Source organism: Plectropomus leopardus, chromosome 21 (assembly GCF_026936395.1).
Source record: "Plectropomus leopardus strain MGB_pleo_1.0 chromosome 21, ASM2693639v1, whole genome shotgun sequence".
In the NCBI taxonomy this organism is placed as follows: Eukaryota; Metazoa; Chordata; class Actinopteri; order Perciformes; family Serranidae; genus Plectropomus; species Plectropomus leopardus.
The window spans coordinates 5,244,232-5,267,836 of record NC_142196.1 but is presented as its reverse complement, the minus strand read 5'-3'; the positions used below and the strand labels follow the sequence as shown (position 1 = coordinate 5,267,836).

Genomic DNA, 23,605 nt, shown 5'->3' with positions numbered 1-23,605 from the left:
GTCTTTTTATGTTTCTAAAAACAAGAGGAACTACAGTTTGGTTTGTTCTTTCTTTCTTTTGCTCACTCATGGCAGGTAGCGATAGGACACTGTTGCTGCACTACACGGCTGACAAAACGGCATTTTGCCCGGTTTAATATCTACTGTTGTGTATTTCTTATTAGCTTAATATTATCGACTGCACCGTTACATTGTTTTAAAGGTTTAAAAAAAAAGAGACGAAATGCGTGTTGTTGTGTTGGAGCACGTTTTCGGCAGGTCTCTTTTCTTCACCGTATAACTTATTACACTGTTATAGCCCCATGCTGGTCGCACCGTTGGCGTTAAACATTGTTTTGATAGTGAAGTAACGGCAGAAAGCTGAGCAGAAACACGGTTGGGGTAACAAGAGGTTCCGGAGAACGAGGGATATCTCACGCGCTGTTTGTGTGAGCAGGGCGAGCGCTGCCCATATAAGGACAGCGGATCCTCTCCAGTCGCGCGCTGGGAATCCTGATTCTTGTAGGACGGTGGACGCGAGCTTAACACACTCCGATTTTCGCGTCTTTTTTTGTTATTGCGTATTTTAACATAGCATTTATACTTATAATACGAATGGATACGTTATGTGCGTGTCGGTGTGCGAAGCTTAGCGGTGTTTAAGCCTTATTGTGGTGTTAAATATTGTTTATATGCTTACAAAGTAGGGCTCTCTTTAAAGGATATATTGTTACTGTCCTTATCTCGCTTTTGTATGACACGCGTAGCCTAAATGATCATTTCACTTCTTTTCTGACTTTTTCGAGTTGTTACCGTCTGTTGTCCCGCTACACAATTCCATGTATACGTCGCGAGCTGTTGTGACTCCGTAACGCACACGTCCTTTTAGTATTTAATTATATGATTGAATATTACGCCTTTTTGTGTCGTGGGTCTGGCAACATGTGTCGTTTATCAACATGTGTTGTGCCACCCAGTGTAGCTCAAAGGAACTGAGGTAACGCAGGAAATATTATTTTGTCAAAACAAACCACCAGATAAGGGATGCACGAGCTCGCTTTTAGATATAGGCGCTACTTTTTTGTGGTGTTATAAACAGTATTCCGCGGATGGAAATGGGACCAAACGATGTTTGATTGTTGTCGTGTGAATTCTCTGTGGATACCTAATGAGTGATGTGAGAGCGTTTTCTGATGGCGGTGTTTTCTACTGTCATCTTGTGTCTTTACACGGGGTGTGTTCAGCTATGCATTCCGTCCCTGGAGCGCGCGCGTGTGTGTGTGTGTGTGTGTAAGGTGGTGGACACACCTTAGATAACGGTCCTGCTGTCAAGGTGTGGACATGTCTCTGTCTTGTGAGAGAAAGGGAGGAGAGAAAGGGAGTTTATTGACTCTGGAGACCAGGCATTTGTTGGTTTTTATGAATTAATGACAGCCCTGTTTATATTTAAAGTCGCATCCTTAACCTTACAGATGTGTGCCTTTTTTTTTTTTTTTTTTTTACCTCTGTGCCTCATTTGCATTTGCTTTAAAGAGCCATCAAGGTCTGCTTTTAAGTCCTCACTTCCTGCAACCTCCTGGTGATCAGTCATGTAGGCTAAATCTGCTTTTCGATCACTCAGTTTAGTTAGATTGAGGTTGCATGTTTTCTTGGTTTTTGTTACAAGTTGGCAGTTTTATCAGTGGTGCATCAAGTATGTCAAAGCCACCCTTGAGTAAAAGTACAGATTTCTTACCCAAAAATGACTTAAGTAGAAGTTAAAGTCACTGATTTGAACATTACTTGAGTAAAAGTGTTAAGGTATCTGATATGTACTGTCCTTAAGTATCAAAAGTCATTATATGGTATTAAATAAAGTACTGAAAGTAAAAGTACAAGTAAATGCTGGTAAGAAAAAAAGCAAGTGGTCCATATTTTGAGAATTACGATGTTCAGGCCTCTTTTTTCATAACATACACCACCTTAAAAGTGGAGCCTATGACACACTTGAATAAAAATCAAGGTCTTTTTTATGACTTAAAGATTTAAAGAAGAAATTCTGATTTTTTTCTTCCTTCTCATACTTTCATTCGTCTAACGGTCTGTCCCCTCCTTCCTTCCCTTTTTTGTAGTAATTAAATTGCTCAGGGGAAATGTAAGAGTAAAAGTGAAAGTTGACAGAAATATAAATACTAAAGTAAAGTACAGATACTTAAGTACTGTAATGAATTATTATTACTTTGTTATAATGCACTACTGATTTAAAAATGGGCCTTGAAGAAGCCAACTGCAGCCTAATAACTTCTTTTTTTATGTTGAAAAAAGTTTCAATAGCCATCGCTCAGGCTGTTATAATTAAACAAGCCCTCAAGTTGTGCCCAGCTTGTTATGGCCGGTGGCTGTGCCAGGTCCCTGGTGAGCAGAGGGGGAGCTGAGATCAAGGTGAGCTCCATTCCCCGCTGTAAACAGAGAGGTGTTAACAGCCTGCAGGACGACAGGTGTTTGCAATCGGCGGGATACTACAGCTTCCTTTGTCGCTTCTCCCCGCTCAGCTCCCCCTGAGGAATAGCAGCCATTCCCCGCAACGGTAATTTAACACAGCAATTTGGGAATAGAGGAATGTGCCCGGTGTTAACATTCTTTGCAAAAAATAAACAGGGCTGTGCTGGGACAGCTTTGTGCCCGTGCTCGGGAGCCGAGGCACAAACACTTTTAAATGAGTGCGCGCACAGGTAGCTAGGATTTCTATTTATTTGACGATATTACACGAGTCATTTCTCTCCTTTCTCTCTCTTTCTCTCTCACTGCTATTCAAAAGGTGTTATTGGCAGATCTTTTGACACATGTTGCCAAAGCACAATTATAATCAAGATGCAGTGAAGATTACGCAAACAACAATATTAGTAAAATGGAGTAAAATAAGTAATTAAATTAGTAAATAAAATAGAATAACATATAATTTCATTTGTTTGAGGTTATTAAAGAAACAACAAACAAACAAAAACAACCTAAACGCATGGAATAGAGTATACAGAGTAAATAAAAAGGCAGAGTGTGAGCTGTGAGGAGATAAACACCAGCTGTTGCATGTTGTTGTGTTTGTTGTCTCTTAGACTGACATGCATTGACACATCTCACTGCTTCTATGGTGCTGGCACTATTTTACATGTACTAGTTTACATGTAATTTTGTAATTCTCTCTCTCTCTCTCTCTCTCTCTCTCTCTCTCTGTCTCTGTGAGGCATACTAACACACACTTGCACCTTGATGAATCATCCATCAAATAAGGAAAATGAGGTTGTGGGCTTGGCAACAACTCATGTAACGTTGAAGAGCGTGTTTATTGGCCTGGTAAAACTATACTTAAACTATACTTAGTGCCCTGGACTCACTCACCCTGTCTAGAAACTATTGAATACAACCACATGCTGTAGGTTTGTGGGAGAACAATAAAAAAAACAAGCGTATAGCTACAGTTTGTTAGGTGAGACAGTGTTTTGGAAAGGCTTCCGAGGAGGTGGGGATTGGCTCCGTGGCTCCGCATGCCACTTCAGTGTTTTAAAAGACATCTGTTTACATTTAAAAGGTCCACCCCTGTTGTGTGAAGAGTTTAGCAGAGGAGGAAATTTTTCATTTATCTCACTGCTTTTCACCAACTTCCTCAGCAGCTTCATTTAAAAGTGCCAAGTAAGAAGAAAATCCCCTCCGCCTCTGTCGCTCTCTCGTCCCTCTTGCTCCTCCTCCCACAGCTCGCCCTTTATTTCAGAGGGGTTAAGACACAGTAGCCAGGGGTGCTGTTGATTGCCCCCTGACCTAGGCACCCATGCGTGCCTAGAGTATGACTTCACTTTCCCCCCCCTGTGCCATTGTGAGGCTTCCAGCATGTCCAATTGTGTTTGTGTTAAAGTCTGTTCAATGAAAGGGGAAGAGAGGAGGAGGAGGAGGAGGAGGGGGAAATGGTGGAGCTGCAGCTATGTCTCTGCTCCCTCCTTCTCTCTGTCCAGTCCTCCCTGACCCCTTAAACTGTGGGCTCCGTGCTCCCTGTGGAGCCGAGAGGGGGGATGGAGAGAGTTGGTGAGAAGCAACTGAGGTGACTAAAGAATTTTACAACAGGTGACAACTGAGGGGACTGGTGCTGGCAGATAAAAAGCATGACACACATGGCCGCCATCTCCCAGACCTGTATGGGTTTTAGGGTTAAAACCAGGTGTATGTTTTTTCACACACATCAGCAGAAACAACCCTAAACATATTTTAGAGCAGTGGTTTACAACTGGTCCAGCTACGGGGTTCATATTTCTCCTTAGTCATTAATTCATGGTCCGCAAATTCAATAAATTACCTCATATTTAATTTTATTACATAAAATGTGAACAACATGTTGGCTTGGAACACTAAGAAATGGAACATATTGCAAGATTAAATAGAAAGGGCACTTCAAAATAAAATTTCTGTGCCAAAAATTTACTGTACTTCAAAATAAAGTGTTTTAAAAAAAAACAAAAACAAACAAACATGACACATTCATGAGTCAGTGCAGTTCATTCAGAGCGGACCCACAACCCACTTTTGGTGGACCACGACCCAACAGTTGAGAACCACTGCTTTAGTGTCCATACAGGTAAAGATAACTACTTTTACTTTCACTTTTTATGTACACCTTTTACTTACACTTTGTACTTATACCTGCCACTTACACTTTAAACTTGTACTTTTTACTCTTACCTGCCACTCATACTTTATACTTATTTTTCTTATACCTGCTACGTACATTTTGCAATTACACACTTACACCTTTCACTTGCACTTTGTTCATACACTTTTTGCTTTCAAGTTTCATCCCTCAACATGTCCCTCAGTGTGGGAAAAGGTCTGTCCTCATCTGACCATTGGGTAGAATTAAAATTATGTGATGTACGACCACACTCCCACCTCTGTTAAGGCAGCTTAATGATTAGCTGCTCCCATGGAGGCTGAGAGCATTAGCCTATAAAAAGGTGCTCTCCCTTCGTAAAGCAGGAGTTTTAAACCCAGAGTCAGTTTCAGTAACCCCCTTAACTGCGCTTGGATGTGCTTTATTGGGGTTTGTGTGGATGAATGCTTAAATGAACCATTGTGTGTTCAGGCTTTAGTGAGAAAGCCTGAGGAGAAAGAGCCTAGTTACCTTTGCAGTTTGCCTGCTCTACCTCATACACTTTCAGTGGCAGAAGAAAAGGCCCATTCAGCGGGCCCGGCATGGGGAGGGAGAGCCCTTTTCACACTCGGCTTGTGGGAAACTTCTCCTCCATACTGTGCATGCCATTTGCATATGACCCATTCTTTTCCCAAAGGTCCCCGTGAGGGAGGAATCCGCGGAACGTTCGCAGAATTCATCAAATCCCTCTCTCACGCAGCCCTCGGGCCTTCAAGAGCCTGCTTTGCAGCGCTCTGTTTGACATTTTTGTCTTCGAAATGTAGCTTACGCTTGCGTCACGCTCGCTCGCTTTAACGCGAACGCCTACGCATCCCCATGGCATTTATGTCCCGCGTATTTTAAAGTGGCAATGTGCTACCCAGTGTGCTATTTTTAATGTCAGGGTGAGGGCTTAATTTGGTGCAGCAGGCAGGAGTTTCCCCAAATCCTTGGCATGGCCCATGAGGGGTCCATCTGCATGACAGGACAATGCGATGGGGCAGCGCGCCTTGGAGGCTCCCTAACTGACGCAGATTGCTAACACTGTCCCAAAAAGGACAAAAATATTGAGCGCAGGGGGTAATACAGAGGCGGTGGGAGCTTGTAGCGACGCGTCAGTTCATTGAACTGAACACAACCGTTGCTCTGGAGCAAAAAGTGCCCCTCGCCCCCCCCCCAGAATAGCAGCGTTAAAGATCATTCTGGTACTGTAACCAGAACTGCTGCCATGACATGACACGTGGAACAGCATCCACACAGACATGCTTGTTGTTGCTGAGTGGTCTGCAACAGCTCTGACCCTATCACTGAGAGTGACACACAAAGTGGTGCAGGCGAGCTATTTGTTGCAGTGAAGGGAGGAGAGCTCAGTTAAGTGTATCATGTAAGTTAACTGAGCAGAAAAGCCTCCTCTGCCCTCCTCTCCTGACTCCAAAGCAGTGAGTCATGGGCAGACAGGTGTGTTTGCAGAATGACTTCAACCTCACAAATTCATTTCTTCATTTCTTTCACATTAACTGTCCCTCGTTCCCTTTCGGCCTCTCCCTCCGTCTCAGCCCCTCCTCAAAAGTGAGGGGGGTGCGAGATAATATCCTCGAGTAGTGTGTATACTTGAGGGAGAGATTACCTCTAAATTGCCATCCTGGTGGAGGTAAATATTGTGTATGGTGTGCCCAGTGCTGCTTGCTGATGTGTGTTTTTAATCATGTATTTGGTGGCGGCTGTTCAGGTCCACAGTGAGTCCCCCTTGGGTCTGTATACAGACCCCTCCTTGTCCCCCCCATCATCATCACCACCACAACCACCTCCTTCTCTCCCTTCCCGCCCATCCATCCCCTCCCCTCCCTTGTGGTCCTCAGTGGAGCGGTTAATGAAAAAGACTGGACTGACACAATAGGCAGAAGGCGGGCACGGTAAGGGGCTCTTACGCCAGCTTGTGTTTATGGCAAAAACTCATCAGGGCAAACCTCTGCTGCAGCTTCACTAAAGGCCACCTGACTGTCACTCTGTGCATCTCTCTCTTTTTTTTACATAAACGCTGGATATGTAGTCCCTTCTACAGATTCATGAAAAACGTGGAAAAGTCATGGAATTTGCATATGGCAATATACAGGCCTAGAAAAGTTTAGGAAAACTAAAAATACCCGGAAAATTTTTAGGAAAAAGTCATCGGATTTTTTTTTCATAAACCTGTTTAACAACACATAATGTGTTCAAGGACTGTAGGAAATTTTAAAATTCAACAGTAATTTTCTGTTTTTGCAGTTTTTGGCTGTGATAAATAGTATAATTTTGGGTGATTTTTTTAATATAAAGACAGTCTTTATATTATATTATATTTATATAAAAATAGGCAATAATTTTAAGGGGAAAAATGGCCAAAATTTTTTATACTAAACATGCCTTACAAACATGCAGCAAGACAGTAAAATTATACAAAATACAACCATTTACAGTTCTATGGTTGTCCCCTATTGCCAGAATAAAAGACATAGGTCCCTCCCAAGGCTTATTTGTGAGCGCATTCCTATGTCAAAAATTACGCCATGAAGAACTAACAGTCCCTAAGTTATATTTAAATAGTAAGCTCTAATCTGAATTCTTTTAAAAATATATATATACAGTATAGCTATTATGGACTAATGCAAAAGAAGCAATAAAGAGTATCGATGGTCGTTTCAGAGAATGCATGGTCTTTAAAATTTGCTTCAGTCATGGAGATTTGCGGATATAAATGTGTATGAACCCTGCTTCTAAACGTGCTTGACCTTACTATGTTCCCCCAGTGTCTCTGTCTACAGGGATGAAATTAGATGACATCAGATGAGGAGTAATCCGCTGCCATGTATTGTGCTTTGAACATAGCCTTAGTGGTTGGCTTTTTGCCAGCCCGTTATGATGACCATATTGATTTTCCTCTCCGTAGCACACAGAACTGATAATGGCCCTCCTGAGGGGGTACGCATTCATATTCACATACTGATTCCAGTTGCACAGCCTGACTGCGATGTGACTGACAAATCAAGTGCCTTTCTGTCCCCCCAAGTCCGTGCGTTGAGCTAGCAAGGCTAGGCTAGCCCCTGTGACAGCTCAGGCAAAAAAAAACCCTTAGTCACCCTGTTTGTTAGTCAGAGAGAAGGCCGGCTGCTATGTTGAATGTCAACATGGATAAACATCCACACAGGATTAATGAGAGGAGAATGGTCAGCCTGAAAACGGAGGGGAGGGCAGAATGGAGGGAGGCAGGGAGCATCCGCATCGCCCCATTTAACTCATGAGTGTTTTGTTGGGCTCCCCATGACCCCGCTTGTGTGACCTAACCGAAGGAGGCAGCCAAGCCCAGACACACTCACAGACTGTTATAAGAGAAGAGGTACAGTATGTCTTTGTGAATGGAAAACATTAAACAGTGCATGAACAAAAGGCAAAGAAAGGAATAACATTACATGCAGCCTGGACTAAACTAACACTGCCACAGAGCGCTAAACAGATTGACACAAAGATGGATAAAAGTTATTTTCATTCTACACTTAGGGCAACTATGGACATTTACTGTATTTTGTAATTATTTTAGCTCAGTTGTGTATTTATTGAAGTCTGTTTGTGGCTTCATTAAACGGACAGTGCACCCCAAATCAAAAATACATGTTTTTCACCCTACCTGTAGTGCTATTTGTCAATCTAGATTGTTTTGCTGTGAGTTTCCGAGTATTGGAGGTATCGACTGTAAAGATATCTGCCTCCGTCCCATATAATAGAACTAAATGGCACTCAGCTTGTGGTGCTCAAAGCACCAAGAAAATACATTCGAAAAAGTCAACAACAAGGTCTCTTTCCAGAAATCATGACCTGGTCACCCAAAATATTCCGCAGACCTTGTTATGGGCAGGTTCATGTAGGAACTATTTTCTCTCTACCAAACTACACCCACCAACCGTATAAATGTGCAGAAGGAAGCGTGCTTTGTCTTCACAGAATTCTATGTATCTGCTACTAACCACAAAGCACCACAAAGTTTGTATTTGGTCATAAAAATATTTACGCTTCTGATCAGTGTCTGAGCCCAATGCTAACATCACATTTTGCCATGCCATTGCATCCTCCACGACCCAAAAATTAGCAAGAAATTAGTAAAAAGTACAAGAAAATAACCTGAAAATTAGAAAAAATTTAAAACTATTGAAAATTATTAATAATAAAGAAAAAAAGAAATTCAAAATAATAAATAAACAAAGCAAACAATACTTGGACAAAGTGCTTAAAAATGCTATAATAATTCTGTAATTTATTTTTAATTATGTAATAATGCTAAATATAAATATAGGTTTTTTCTCGCATTTTTCCCTCGACATTATTTCCTGGCTATTTTAAAAATAATTTTTTTAATCTACCAATTTCTCGCAATTTTTGAAATATTTATCACCAATTTTTTCCCCATATTTTGGAGAAAACAATCATACCCATTTACTCAGCTTTCAAAGGTTTAAATACTTGCGAAAGGCATGCAAAAGCAGCACAAGAAAAGTGATGTTGGTCCAGGTTTCAGAGGGCTAACTGCTACATTCGTCTTCATCAGTGCTTTATAAACTGTTCATTCATTTGTCATGTCGCTCCACATGTTTTTTAACTTCTACAATACAGTTAGGATTGTGTTCGTGCTCTTGTTGACCAACCTGTAAATTTAGGCTGTCAACCCCACATGTACCTGTGAAACACGGGCTGCTAGAGCAAAGTACATGGTGCAGTTATCTTGCTCTGGGACCTGGAATCAAGCCAGTGACTTTTGACCTGTCTCAGCCCACCTGTCCTGGCTCAGCTCACCGCTACCAGCGTTCAGGTGTTTACAGTCCAAACATACTGGGGCCTCCCTGAGCACGTTCCATAAATACATGTGTGGGTGTAATGAGTGTGTAGTAGGTATTGAAGGGAGTGGGTACCTTCAGATCTCCACGGCCAGGCGATCATGCATCTGTCCTCTTACTCATGCTGACAGGGCCCTCCCCTCTCTCGTTACACTGGCGCCGGTGCTTGTGCCTGCAGGTCAACGAAGCATGGCCTTTAATTGATCATGTTTGGAGTTGTACGACACTATCAATTAGTCCTTGCTCATCACTTGTTTGTTTGTTTTGTCCTAGTGTTCCCATCATAACACCCTTCATTAGTTGTATGATGTGTTTGCTGCATGCCAGTGCGCTTTCAGCATCAACAAAGCCACACGCTATCGCCCCGCAATCAGGTACTCGCCTCCACTTTCCTTCCGTGACCCTTTAATTCTGCTTTTCTCACAAAGTGTCTCCCTCTTTGGCTTCCTTTGAGTCCCATGTATTCTTTCCTTTTCGCTGTCTCTTTCTCTCCCGCTCCTCTCTCTGGCAGCTGCTTTGGCTCCGATTCTCCGACACCAGCAGGTGTTGTAGGCATGCAGCAATTCAGCTATACAGTACTCATAAATAACACCTGACAAAAGTATGAGAGAGCCAGAGCTACAGCCAGAGTGAGAGGCAGAGATTGAAAGTTTCCTCTGGCAGGAGAACAGGGTGTGGCTCACGGTCAAATGCTGGCCTTCTCAAGAAGGACATGTTCAGAATAGAGAGAGAAAATGTGAGAGCGGCAGAGAAAAGAGGAGGAATGCGAGCGTGTTTTTCACTGTAAATGTGTGAATGTGTTGCCTGTTCTTCTGAAGTTTGCGCTTCTCCTCAATGCCAACTTTTCAATAAACCCCTTTCATGCAAATTTCCAGTAAATGGATCTTTTTAAACACAAGGCCAACACTAAGTGACTGGTTAAGGAGGAACTTGAATATGAAGGAAGGGAGCGTTATCTTTTCTGTAATTAGGATGTAAGAGCTTGGAACAATGTTAATTGTGCTCTAAAAGCAAATGAAGAGGTCAGGAAAGAAATTATACGCGCACTTTTATAATCATCATCAGTAATGAAGCAGCACTCGGAATAAATGAACCCATAAATCAGCCCCCGATCAAGGACTATTAATGAACACAGCTCCAAATCAAATCTGGCCTGTCTCTTTGTCATTTTATGCTCTTCAAATCCACCAACGCCAGACACACATCCTGCCTCATCAGAAGCTATCGATCAGCCACTCAGGGCGAAGGTTAGTTTGTCATTTTCTCCCGCCGCACCGTGAACAAAACCAGGAAGTGTGTGAGAGATTACGGCCCAGGATGCAACCTGAAAGCCCCTTTATCTCTGTGAAAACAAGAGGCTTCCTGCGGTCCTGCTCCCCATCCAGGGCCACCTCCCCCTCCTTCACCTACCCGGCCCCCAGCACCTGTGGCAGCCTATTTAAGGCTCCTCATCAGGGGCTGCAGAGACCACAAACCGGGGCAGAAAACATGAAAGCCCTGGGAAAAGAATCTGCGCTATTGCTAAGCTGCAGGCCCGTCTGTTTCACACCACAGAGGGCGAAGAAAAACAGCATCTCTTTTCAGACACAGTAAAAAGATTTGGCTCTGTGAGTTTAAGGGTGAGCCGAGGAACGAAAGGTCAGTTGTTTTTTTTTCTGCAGAGTACCTTGCTGTCCTGTGGAGAGAAAAAAGTGCCTGAACTCAGTATGACACATAAAGAGAAAATAGATCTTTCCTGTTTGCCTGTCACGTCAGTGTCATTCCTATGAGGAAGTTTATGCTTAAAGGGACAGAACTGATTTTTTTAAAGTGGGGTTGTATGGGTTACTTATCCATAGTCACCATATTAAAAACAGTAGATGTCACTTAGCACGCCCCCAGTTTGGAGAAACGGGTTGGAGTCCAACATGGAAGCTTAGCATTGTACTGCTGTGGATGGGGGCCAGCAACAAAACCTATTTTAGCCACTTAAAAAAAGGCCACCATAATGAAGTCAACATCAGTTTAAGTGTATTCTATATTGACTGTATTTTCTCTGCCTCACTTATATATGATTGTGAATAGTGATTTTCAATGGGAAAATGAAGCAGTTATATCTTTCACTTTAGAGCCAAACTCCACTGACATAAACAGTAATTTCACACTGCTGAACACAGGAGCTAAACTCTAAACTTGACTTAATTAACTGAAATTTAGCAGAAAAAAATGAAAGAAGGTAAAATACAAATAAAGTAAAATAAATAAAAATAAATTAAAATATAAAAATAAAGTAGCTAATACTACTACTACTAATAATAATATTAATAATACTAAATATAGTTTTGAGGACACTTTTACCTTTTTTAGATAAATTATTATCAGCATTTAATCATTTCTCTCTCTCTCTCTCTCTGTCTCTCAAACTTAATTTCAGGCCATTTTCTTTATCTTTCCCTAATTTCTTGCAATTTGTGCGACATCTGTTGCCAAGTTACTCATTGCTTTTTGGCCATGTTTTGAAGTGAAGTCAAATCAATTTGCTCAGGTTCCAAAGGTTTAAATCCATGCGAAAGACATCTAAATGTAGCACAAGAGAACTGCTTTTCCAGGTTTGAAAGGGTTGAACTTATATTGATTTTTTTCTCTTTTTTTGGTGGGACTTTTTTAGGTGGCTAAAATAAATTTTGCCGCTGACTCCAACCATAGCAATACAAAGCTTAGCTCATGTGTTGTATTGCAGTCTGCTGTAGCTATCTGCTGTGTGTAATACAGTGATTATGGATAAGCACCCCATACAACCCCACTGCAAAGAAATCAGAAGCAGCCCTTTAAATGAGCTACATTTGTGTTCAGCTTTAGTGAAACTGTTGTTGTGAAAGATCCCTCCTCTCCATTTCAACATAAGATTCCACCTCTCATGTGGTCTTTCTGATGAGTAAGCATCAAAATCTCATTGCTCTCCTAATGTTGTGTTGTTAACCCAAAGCCTCGGCCATAGAAAACACTCCCTTGCTCCTTTGAGTTGCTGCCACAGCTGGCAAGGGTGGTTTGTCTTGACAGTAGCCTGCGTTGAATTTCAATGACCCCCCCCGTCCTCCCCCTGGTCTTATTATGCCATCGCTGCTAACTGGCTCCTATTCACTGCAGTGTCCTGACTTCCCAAAGGGGGCCTAGATAAACAAGGGCTATTCAGTCACTGAAAAGCCCGCCCCCCTGCCAGCCTCGGTCTCTCCTTGTTTCAGTGCCAGGCTGCAGCGCGTCTCGCTCGCCACCGACGCCAGCAGCAGTGGGCGCTGTGCCATTGATTCTTCTGCACCACACAGCACACTTTTAGAGAGATTAAACTTAACTGTGATGACTGATAAATGGACTGATGTAACACATGAAGGATGAGGGTGCCTATGTGCATGTGTGTGTGTGTGTGTGTGTGTGTGTGTAAGACAGTTATCTCTAGGTGTGGTGTGATGCTGCAGGCCAAGCTGACTTCCTGTTGTTATAGTCCGTCAGGGAGATCAGGGGGTGGGGGATGCTCCCATGAGACTACCCCGTGAGAGTCACATGGTCTGTCTGCAATGCATTTAAAGGTTTTTTGAGTCATTCTGTGCGTGTGTGTGTGTGTGTGTGGCTCGGTGTGTTATGCGTGGTTTGTGAGCGCATCCCTGACCTCCACCTGAATTCTGACCCGAGTGGGAATTGTCTCTTCCTTTAGCTTTTTTTTCCCTTACATTTCTGCCCTTCCCTCCATGCTTCCTCCTAATCAACAGATCTCAGAGGAAAACCACACGTCTCCCCGGGGTGCCTCCCTCTATCTCTCTTAACCAGATGTTTAAAAGCTGTTTGTTTGTTTATCCAGCGGAAGTCACTTTGATTGATGCCCACCATAAAACTGTGCTGGCAAGACGAGGCCACATACCTCTGGATCAGAGTAAAATCATTTAAAGAGAAGATCGTATAAAGCGGACGGGTAAATTGCATTAGAGGTAGTGGTTGAAATGATTACAGACGTCTTTGCGATCACGGACGACTAGTGGTAAGCAAAAAGGACAGTTTCCTTTAGACTGTAATGGTCCTCCTGTTGTCCAGCCCACCTCCATCATTCCCTGACTCGCCAGCTAATTTAAAGCAGTGCTGTTCTAATCGAATGGCTGTCTGATAAATCTATGAATCAGGACAGATGTCCGGCGGGGTGTGGCAGTGACACAGCGTCTAGACGGGCTGAGAGGTGAGCGGACGACGTGATTCAGATCCAAAAGGGATCTCATCCCGACTCTCTCATTTACTTGTGTCTGCTGACTGCATTTTAACCAAATCTGTTCCACCTGAGCGTCTGAGGGTCAAGTCCTCAGGAGGACAGGGAGAGTTTCTCAGGACAGTGTGGGTTATTATGGACACACACAGTGATTCTTAAACAAGTTTTTCACTGGTATAAAACTAGGCCGTCTGTGCAGTTGGGGTGGGAATCACATGAGGCCCCGAAATATTATATTATCACTATACTTAGGTCACGATACAATAATATTGCGATTTGTGTTGCAATATGCTGAGTATTGCGATAAATAATATCAACTGCAGATTATGCCCTTGAAGAAAAACTTTAACAATATTGGTTTTATCTGATAAGATGAAGTTCTCAGTCCGTGAATCTCACTTCAGTCACTTTTATTGCAGCAAAATGTTTCTACTTGACTGAAAAAGCAATTGATTGTATTATTCTAGTAGGCTATTTATATTATCACACAAAAATACTGTGATTCTATGATACACCATTCTTAGGTCACAATGAAATATCATTGCGATTTTAAATGTGATGTGTTATGTGTGTTAAATGTGATATTCTGCAATAACATATAATGCAATGTATTCCAATTTATTATCCTTTTCAACTGCAAATTAAGGAAAAACTGTCAACATATTTTTTAACTAAGATACAGTCTGTTCATCTCACTTAATTTTTGTTTTAATTGCAGCAAAATGTATCTAGTGGACTGAAAACCAATCCACTTCATCATTCCAGTAGGCTACCCAAGGTTTAATTTGTATTTGCAATATCAATAATTTATATAATAAAAGAATCGATACTTTTGAGATTGGTGCCACATGGCAAGACAAAAAGGGAAAAAAGGGTTGTAGAATTGGCTTTCACACAAATGGTAGAAAAAACTACAACTACCAGAATGCACTATGCTGCAACAGACTAATAAACGCTTCCGATAGTGGGTGATATAATGCGTACTCGTCTGCTTGTATTACAGTTTAACAGTAAGGTAGAACATGTTTCTGAAAATATTTGAGGTGAGAAACAGCCAACACAGTAACAGAATCTCGGTTTATATTTATCAGCGCTGCTTATTTGTACTGTTTGATCTCCATTTTTTGTGGGCCTTCATTTCCACTGCAGAAAGAAGTATGGCTAACCCTAAACCTCCCACTTCCTGTTCACAAACTCTCACTATTACAGCTAAACAGGACATGAAAACATGTTTCTGCAAAATTCTAGGCATGGAGGCCCTGCTTAGACGGAAAGAAGTTTACCAGGGTTCATCCACGCATTGTTCTGATACAAAGCTGGTTAAAAATTGGTATTGTATCCCTTTAAGTACTCCCTCAGAATGGACATTAGAGTTGATTGAGGTGTGCATTATGGTAACAAGGTGACAGGCTCATATTTGGGTCAGGTTTTATCTGGTTCTCTTATGAGGGAAAAGGCAAAGGCCCGGGGCTAAATTCCACCTAATAATTGTATTGCCCCATGACAGATAACATTGATGTAAAGCTGTTTATTGTTGGTGATGAGTCTATTGAACCCAGCCGTGCTCTGTCCTTTGTCCTTGGGGAGCTTATCCCTCAGGGTAGTGTTTTTTTTTATTAAAACCCAGGTTTAAATGGAGCAGGTCCTCTGATCGACAAGCAGATTACCCAACTAATAAAACATACATCACGATATATAGAGAGGCCCCCTCTGAGACTGCGGCTATTAATATACAAATATGGAGGATTACTGTCTGCTTGTCTCTGTGGCTGTGGAGAGGGGATTAGGGTCCTGGTCCAGACAGATTGGATTTAATGTGTGTGTAAGACTAAACGATTGCTGTACTACAAAGCCCTCATGTATGTGCACACTGATCTGTCCTCTCTGGCTGAGACGTCATAACATCCTGTTTGTGGATCACTCAGATCCATTACATTTGTCTGTCAGTTCTGACATGTTAAGAAAGATTTATTATTTATCTTCTATTTTGATGCACCATATCAGCTAGTTAGTCATCTGTAATTCTACTTTTTTGTGCCTCACAGCCTGTACTAACCTTATTCTCAGTATTATGTAATACCTGCTTACTCGATGCAATATGGAGCTCTGCAAGAAAAAAATTGGATGGCCTTTCTGTAGCATTTGTGTACTGTTGTGATATTTTATTTGTTGTGATGACTCGACAAACTACACCTTAGTGTATTTAGTCATTGTCCAAGTTCAATAAAACTTTTCTGATAGTCAAATAATTGTCATGAATAGTTAAAAAATGAATATTTGTCAGCTGAAAGTTACAATTAATAATTAATAATTGATTTCATGAAATGAAATTTAATTAGGCCTTAATTAGGCATAACTCATAGTGATAATTACATTTAAACAGGTGAGTTAAGCTCCTCTCCCACTGGACAGAAAACAACTAACACCCGCAAACAACTGGCTTCTTTGTTTAATGGGAAGAGTAACAATCGGCATTTACTCAAATCAGTCAGATGACTCAAATGACAAATACCCTTGCAGGTTGCCGCTTCACAGTTTGCCCCTTTTTACCACCACACACTTTGCTGTTGAGGACACCATCAATTTGTCAGGCCAAACATTTTGTATGGATATCTCAGTGACATGGAAGTCTAAAACAGATCAATTTGGACCCAAACAAAACAGGAAACATGCATGCAAACACACACACACACACACACATACAAAGCACGGGCTTGCAAATGAAAAGTCTTATGACTTTCTTAACTTCCAATCAACAATTTCATAGTCTACAGCATGCGCAACACTGAGAAATTAGTCCCAGTCTGGCGTACGTATTGTTCACTCTAGCAACTAATGTGACTGCCTATTGAATTGACAAATTAACAGATAATACATAAAAAAAAGACTACTTTAAAAGTGCTTTGATGAAAACAGTAATCACAGAACATTCATATTTTTACTTTTAACAGAACATGCAGAAAAATGCCTTTCCTTCTCCTATTTCTATCTGCAGTTATGAGAGGGACTATGTGCTGGAATAACAGGATTTGTTTAAAGTCCTAACTTCCTCTCACAGAGTCCCCAATCCATCTCCCTCAGCATTAAAGTGCAGCCTTAGGGGATTCCACATAGAGACCAAGTTGGATATTGAAGGGAGGATGGATGAATGCACAGACACAGGTAAAGACTGTGAAACTCTCAGCAGCCTGCAAGTGACTCAACTGACTGTGGCTATAATCACTAAAAAGTGAAAACATGTGTAGTATCCTAAACCACAGATGTCCTCGAGATAGCACTCGGTGTGTGTCCTTTACCTGTTTTAACATGCGGCCCACACAGGAACACACACACACACACACACACACACACCCGGGGCTGTTTATCCCCAAGGGCGCCCAGCTAAAGGAGAGAGAGCCCCTTAATCATGTCCCTGTCCCACGTCCTCGTTATCAGCCACGATTAATGAGCTCTCCATTAATGAAAAAAAAAAAAAACAGGAGGTGCCAACCCCTCCTGTAGGAGAGATGCAAGGGGGGAGGTGTCTGTGTGCGCGTGTGTGTCCGTGTGTGTGTGTGTGGGTGGGGTGGGGGGGGGTGCTGATAGTAAACGCTCTCCAGGTGCAATGACATCACTCTCCAAGGTAGATATGATAACTGTCACAGCTCGCTTTTGTTCAGGATGACAGGGCTTGTGTGTTTAAGTATGTTTGCATGCACGTGTGTGTGTGTGTGCGTACATGCGGCCTCACGCACAATAGTGTGTTTTGATTGTTCAAAGCCAACCTCTTGGGTCTAATCCGTTTTGCCTTTGTATATCTGTCTTCCTCTTTTGTCTATGGTGGCTATATGGCATGATGGAGGGAGGGAGGCGAGGGATAAGGAGCGCTTGATGAGACAGTGGAAGAGGAGGAGGAGGAGGAGGAGAGGGCGGCAGGTGCAACGGACACCCGGCGCAATCACCGGCGCTCGGCAAAAGCGGCGACAGGAAATCAAGGTTGTCTTGGCAACCTGGCACTATCGATTAAGCGCGGCCGTCTCCAAGCTCACATCAGAGTCCCGATGGAAATAGTGAGGCGTTGGGTTTCAGGAGAGGGAGGAGGAGGTGATGGTGGACTAAGAGCAGGAGAAAAAAAAGGAGTGGCAGGTGAGGAGAGGAGGTGATCAAGTGTCTCCCCAACACTTTAACTGGACACCTAGCTCAGCTGTATGTTCTGATTCTCCTCTAGATTTATGAAGGTGGAATATTTCTCATCACTGAGTCATTTCCATGGCGGAGGCCTTCTCAGAACCCTGCAAACATTTAACACAGCCGTGTCCCTCCATCTCCTCCTGCCTCCTTTGTGCTCCCTCCCTGCATCTGTCTCTATATTTGGCTCCAGGAGAGTTCTCGCAGTGTTTCCAGGCCATTAGTTCACATTGTGCGGTTTGATTTAAGGACCCGGTGGCACACATGAAGAGTTTACTTTTCTGTCTCTACAGGGGCAGGCAGGTTGCTGTGCAAACCCCTGCGTGCACACACTGATTTCACCATAATTGTACACTGAGGTGGTGATGTTGCATAAGCCCTGCGCAGAAGTAATCGATTTGCAGTATTGACTTGTTAGGGAGGAGTATTTTTGGCTGATACTGCACTCAGTTGGTGTATCTTAAACAGGCCATGTCTCTTTCACACTCCCCCCCTCTTTCTTTTTTCTCCTGACAGAAGGTGAAATCATCCCAAAATCCCCACCAGATGTGTCCTCTCCGTAGTACACACACATTCACACACAGGTGAACATTGAGAAATTATTTATCTGTCCTGTCCATCTGTATGAAATGTATTTCCCCCACCTACAGTGTGACCTAAGCACTTGTTAGATAGGGAGAGCTGTGTTGCTGGAGGAGATGTACTGCTGTCTTCTTATTGGAAGGACAACAAAACAAAACTCTCCCTGTCTCCATCGCTCCCTCTCACTTGCTTCCTCCCACCCCCCGCGGTCAGTGGAACACAGAGCAGTCCTCTGTCCTGACATCATGTGGGTTTTACAGCCCGGTTAACCCGTAGCTATCTGCTGAGCCAGGCTCTATATTGTTTCACACACTGTTTCATTTTGGGAGTTCGGCAGCTTAGTTTAGCTCAGGAAGAGTTTGGTATCTTGGGAAATATTCTCATTGGCTTTGCTGATAATTAGAAAAGAAGATCAACACCACTCTTGGTAAATATTAAGCTACAACTACCAGGCAGTTTTCTTAGCTTAGATGTAAGCAGAGGGAACAGCTCTGTCCAAAGGTAGCTGAATCAGTCTGGTAGCATCTCTAAAGCTCTTGTTTCTTAACTAAGTACAAAAAACGAAGTGTGAAAACAATTTGTGGTTTTGGGGGGTTTATGTGCAGGACTCCAGGAAGTCACTGCTAGGCCAATTACTTAAAATTGTTCATTAGTGAAGTTTAGAGGTGCTGGGAGGTGGATGTTGTCACCTTCAGACGGAGCCAAACTTGCTCTTCTCGCCTGTTTCTAGTCTTTATGCTAAGCTATGCTAAAAAGCTGTTGCTTCATATATACTGTACAGACAAAAGAGTTGTGTCACTTTTGTTGTCAAGAAAGTAAATGAACACATTTCTCAAGATCTCAAACTATTTCTTTAAGTTTGCATCACAACATGCTTCAAGGTTTCCACACATTCATTTTCGTGGCGGGCTGCCACGATTAAAGCATTTGCTGCCACAAATAGATTTTCTAGCGCTATTGTAATATACGTGATGGACATTTACTGCACCACACCCTCAGAGCACCAATAATCAGTGTGTTGTTATCACTGCAGAACACCAGGTGCAGTGAAAATGAAACTTAACTGTTCATTGTGCTGGGTCTAAAAGTTTGCAATCACTCACTCTGCACTTCGCTTCTCCTCTCATCAATTAATGTGATTAGCTCTGACAGAATCAACCGATCAATTATCCACTCAAACTGCTGAGGGATAAAAAAAAAAAAAAAAAAAGATTGTCATTTTTGGCTTGTGCACCCCTACGACAGGAAGACTACAGTGAGTAAAAACCTAACATAGTAAAGAGAGGAGCTGTTTAGGCAGAACTCTTCATATGTTCTTTTTTTCCTTCAGCAGCAGTTTTAGGAGTTTGAATCATGGGTTGGATAATTGATTACTCAATCCAATCTAAGCGTAACTGATCTGATCGATGGATGAGAGGAGCAGCTGCTGCAGAGATAAGAGAAAGCAAATTCTTAAACCATGGGCAATTAATGATTAAGTTTCACTCTCTACCTCTGACATTCTGCCGTGGACCGCCGCAAATAAATGAGTGTGTGGAAAACCCTGTAGACATATTGATGCTACACTGTCACAGCTCATCTCTTCACGCTGTAGTCTGTAAACAGTTGTCCATGACTACATCAGGTTGCTCTGATTAGTTGTAGGTGTATCCAAATACTTCCAGAGGCATTTAGATCCATGGCTGTTGATAACATCCATCAAAAATGAACGAATGAGAGGCTCTAGACTTATTGGGATTTGGTCTGGCGATGTCAGGCTAAGCACCTCTTACAATTCATGATAATTCTACAGACAGAAGTTGGTGCAGTAACCCACAAGGTAACTGATGCTAAAATGAATAAAATAGTCTTAATTTAGACACAATTAGACTTAAACTGAACCCATTAACAGGTGAGAATAGACCTGAACTGAAAACAACAAAATCATTCATGGCCCAAAGTAATGTCTTACAGGACTGTAGGGGCGCCGAACATCCCAGCTCCCCTCTCATCTCTCTTTATTTGGGGCTATTCCGGGCTGGACTAATGTGGCGGCGCTGCTGCGTGCTGAGTGAGTCAGCGGTCATTAGGGCGTGCAGACAGCACTCTGCCGGAGGCCACAGGAGCCAGTCAGTCTAATGATGAGGCCAGTGAAGTGCCAGGGACCTGAGCGCTCAGGACGTCCTATAGCTCCATCCAATTAGCGTCCCCCCCAGCCCCGCCCATAGTCGCCATTACTTTAACCCTGTAGGACAGCTAAGAGACAGACATTAAGGTCTTTCTCATTGCTGAGTGCTCTTTTTTTCGCCATGCCCGAGCAGCAAGTCTAATTGATGCTGTGCTGTTCCTGTGTTTCATTGTTTGCATATGCATATTCCTATGTTAGTCTGAACAAAATACCCAAAGTCTCGACTGCTTGTATGTGTCGGCCACAAGTATCTGTGGTAACCGTCATGTAACAGACTTGAACCATGAGAGAGAGAAGGACTCAGCCACAGAGCTCACATCCAGCCATCCTCCCCTGGGAGAGGCTGACTGAACAGGAATGTAAACATGGCAGCTAAATAAACTGCTGTGGGACACAGAGAGAGAGAGAGACAGGGAAGAAGACAGAGAGGGAGGAGAGACAAAGAGTTCAGGATCACTCAAAGTAAAGGACAGACTGTGAAAGTTCGGTCTTTGCAGTTTGAAGTGGAATATATAGAGTAAATGGTCTGAATGCAATAAAGAAGATCTTCTCCGACCATTAGCTTTCAGGCAGCGGCTGTAATCAAAGAATTGAACCTGGGAGGGGAGACGACATCCAGCGTGCATTGAGGCTTACAAGGACAGCTCAGCATTCCTCTCCCTCCCCTCCTTTTAACACCTTATCTCAACCTCTCACTCTAAAATAAGATGCACTCACACCATGTCACATGGCACCAGGCATCACCCACAGCTCCTCAGATACTCTGAAAGCTTCAAAGTGCAGGAGGCTGCTGCTTCACACTGGTCCCCATTTTATGGGAGAAAAGACCACTGTTTGGGTCATTTACAGCAAACAAGACTTTGTTACCACTTTCTGTTATTTGAGGAGGAAAAAATACTATTGTACTGCCTCTGCATCTGTCTTTTTGCTCAGTATTGCATTGTAGACTGCTGTCGTGATCGACTCTTAAAGGGATATTTGGCAGATTTGCAACCAGCTTCATTGATATCAAAACAATGTGGACTGGATGTGTAGATGAACTCAAACTACAGGCTGTACTTCCACATTTTCATACTGCCTGCTAACCATTACCATTGCACACCATTGAGTGTACAGCTTATCAAGACACCCAGCCCGCCCCTCTCTCTGTCTCTCTGACTCAGACTGACACATGATCAAATGGTGAAACTAGGCAGTTTCTTTCCCAATATGTTTTCAGAAACATATTTTAACCCTTTGAAATCTACAGCAACATCACTTCTCTTGTGCTGCTTTCATACACTTTTCACAAGTATTTACACCTTTGAACCCTTTCAAAAACATGGGTAGAAAGCCAACGAGCAACTTGGTAAGAAATGTGTCACAAATGACATGAAATTTGTAGATTTCAAAAAAATATATTTTAAAAATTAAGAGGGGAAAATGTCATGAGGAAATAGAAAAAAAGCCAGGAAAAGCTTATAATAATAACAATTACATATTTATCATTATGTTACAAAATTATTATAATTTTTAAGCACTTTTCCAAGTAATTTCCTTATTGTTTTTGTTTTTGTTTTTAAAGAAATTTTCAGATAATTTTCTTGTACTTTTTTACTAATTTCTTGATATTTTTGGGTCATTTCTTCTTCTCTTGCTCATTGCCTTCTTCTTGGAAAGAATTCAATCAAGCCAATTTGCACAGGTTGTCTAAGAGTTAATGCACTGTTTTACCATAATGGTGAGAGTTTGGTCAGAGTTGAACAGGAAGTGGGTGCCATACTGCTTCGTGTACTGTGAAAATGGAGGCCTAAAAAATGGAGAACAAACAGTAAAACTAAACTGATCAAATATAAACCGAGATTCTGTTACCGAGTGACATATTTCTCGCCTCAAATATTTTCAGAAACATATTTTAGCTTACTGTTAAACTGTAATACGAGATCCGGCTTGCTGCCATTGTGTCAAACGGATGAGAGTGCATTACGTCAACCACCATCACAAGCGTTTATTGGTCCAATGCATTCTGGTAGTTGTAGGTTTTCTACCTTTTGAGCAAAAGCCAAAGCCACAGTCCTTTTCTCTGTTTTCTCTGGTCATGTAGCACCAATTTCAAAAATATTTGTGTCTTTCCGCTACATAGACAGACTAGTTTTACGTGACGACTCGCTTTATATCGATGAAATACGTCTTTAAAACGTGATGGCACAGTGCTAAAGATCATTTATTTTTTATGAAAAGGTTTGGCCTTCGCAGCACCGACAGTCTTTCCACTGGTCCCAGTACAGGCACAGAAGCGTCTGTCTGTCTGTGGCTTCTTCATGCGCCCTTCAACCCTCCCAGCAGTAGTCTAATCCGTCAGGCTTGTTTTGATGTGGTGATCTGACTGTTGAGCACAGGTGCTGCCAGCTGTTGCCATGAGGTCTTTCTAGTTGCCGTAACCCGGGGCAGGTGTTAGCCATTATGACTCTGTAGTCTGAAGGTAGCAGACTGGCAGGTTTAGCTGTCCAGCCTGTTCTGCTCTCTCAGCCCACAATGGCCACCAATGGATGACTGTTGACATAGCTGCTGCACTGCCATGGCACAGTGTCCCACTACCTCCACTCCTTCCCTACCTCTCCCCCAAAACCACCAGTGCTACTTAAAAGCACTGCTACTCATGTCCTTGTTCTTCCCTGTTTTCTCTCCCTCAACGCCTTTCATTTTCTCCCAAGGTGGATCAAAGAGGAGGTCTGTGGAGGCGTTTGGAACCAGACTCAGTGTCAACAACAAGCTTTCTCTGCATTCTCTGCCTCTTACTTAACCTGAGTTTTCTGTGAGGGAGAAAAAAATCCCTCACAACTTCAAAACACTATATATTCACTTACAGTAAACACAATGTTTTTGCCACAATGTCCTCTTCTTACACCATGTTACACCTAAGCCAACAGTGTACCTGTTCTATGCAGGGGCGTCGTAGTGGAGGGAAAAGTGGGACCGATTACCCAGGG

The 23,605-nt window shown here is 42.5% G+C and overlaps 2 protein-coding genes across 2 annotated transcripts in view; one reads left to right on the top strand and one right to left on the bottom strand.

The window, feature by feature from the left end:
- The window catches only part of zeb1b (zinc finger E-box binding homeobox 1b), a 69,642-nt gene that overhangs the window by 602 nt on the left and 45,435 nt on the right, over window positions 1-23,605 (top strand). The window lies entirely within an intron of this gene.
- Window positions 1-23,605, bottom strand: part of znf438 (zinc finger protein 438) — a 149,071-nt gene that overhangs the window by 85,619 nt on the left and 39,847 nt on the right. Inside the window, exon 2 of the mRNA XM_088072190.1 lies at window positions 9,568-9,664. The gene's annotated coding sequence lies outside the window, so the exon portion shown is untranslated. The remainder of the gene's footprint in view (window positions 1-9,567; window positions 9,665-23,605) is intronic.